This window comes from Panthera pardus, unplaced genomic scaffold (genome assembly GCF_024362965.1).
Source record: "Panthera pardus isolate Hobbes unplaced genomic scaffold, ASM2436296v1 HiC_scaffold_25, whole genome shotgun sequence".
Lineage (NCBI taxonomy): Eukaryota > Metazoa > Chordata > Mammalia > Carnivora > Felidae > Panthera > Panthera pardus.
Window position 1 is genome coordinate 256,788 of NW_026526821.1, and position 1,453 is coordinate 258,240.

Sequence of the window (1,453 nt, forward strand, 5' to 3'; positions counted from 1 at the left end):
CGGCCCGACTGCGCGTGCGCCCCCGCCTGGCGCTTAAAGGGGCGACGGCGAGGCTGGTGGGCCCAGGCACAGTCTCCGCCGGAAGACTTTCCGACCGACAGCAGACTGACCTCGAGGCGCGTGCGAGGCAGGAGAGAGACGCAGGGCCTGAAGATATTGGGGAGGGGTCGGTCAAAGGACAGCTGCAGGTGAGGACAAAGGACAGTGCAGGTCCGCGCTCCACCATGCAGGGACCCAGCAAGGAAGGGCTAACCGGTGAAGAAGAAATGAAAACGCTGTGTGATGCACAGTAACTCGAGGCGGTGACTACTCTTGCTTGGGGGACACGGAAGGGACATTGGAGCAAAGGTCTGCAGGACAAGAAGGATCCAGCTGTGCCAACAGAGGGGCCGATGGCTGCAGATCGGGGAAAGCAGACGTGGACAGGAGCCGCCTGCCGTGCCCACACCTGAGAGGAGGCCACAGCGGGCCCCCGGCCCACCCACCCCTACTCCTCTTGAGTAGGCTGCCAACTCCCACACCTGCACCTGGGCAAACCCTTCACCTCTTTTCTGGGCCTCCGCAGAGAAACGCAGAGTTGGAACAGACCCCATGTAAGTTCTGTCCCACAAAGTGAACCGTGAACCCGTACATTCTCATGTTGTGGAGCTGGTTTACATAGCAATCTCCATAACAGACAACTGAAGACATCCCAAATGACACAAAGACCCAGCACAGTAGATTCTCAAGAAATGAAAGTTACTGTCATAAGGTTTTCATTCCTAGAGGATGATGGAGTTTGGGCAAGGGGGCACACTGGTCAAATTTCTTTGGGTCCTTCGAGGCAAAGGGAACTGTTTTTGAGTAATATGAATAGGAGTGATATCAAAGGGAACATTATGCCAATATGAACTTCCCACTGCACTGGAGGAAGGAGGAGGAAGCTGCCCCTAGGAAAGCATGCTGGGCGGGCCATGTGCTGGATGACAGGAGAGTGTGGTTGCAGACCCTGCAGACCTGGAGGAGTCAGGGTGTGTGTGCACCCACATGTGCGTCCCACACAGAAAGCGCAGAGTGGGGGTGCGTCTCCTCTGTTTGTCTCAAGGTGAGTCAAGGTTGTCCTCGTGAACCTAAGCTTTGGGGCCCGTGGGACACCACGTAGGCGGCCAAGCCGCTGAGGGTTGAAGGTGGACGTGATCTCGGAGCAGGGAAGTTGTGCTCCACGGCATCATGCTTTAGATGTTGTTGACCAGGGACACGGACCCTGCACGGGCTGCCCGATAAGCCCTCCACGTGAGAATAGCCGGAGATACCTTCGCCGAACACGAGTCAAGATCCTTCTGCATCTCGAAAGGGACCTCGTGGCTCTGTGTTCAGATCCACTGGCAGTACTTTCTTTAACGCTGCCTCCCCTCACCAGCCCCAGCCACCCTGGGGCCTGTCCTCTTCTGCCACCTTGATGCCACGTGTCCCT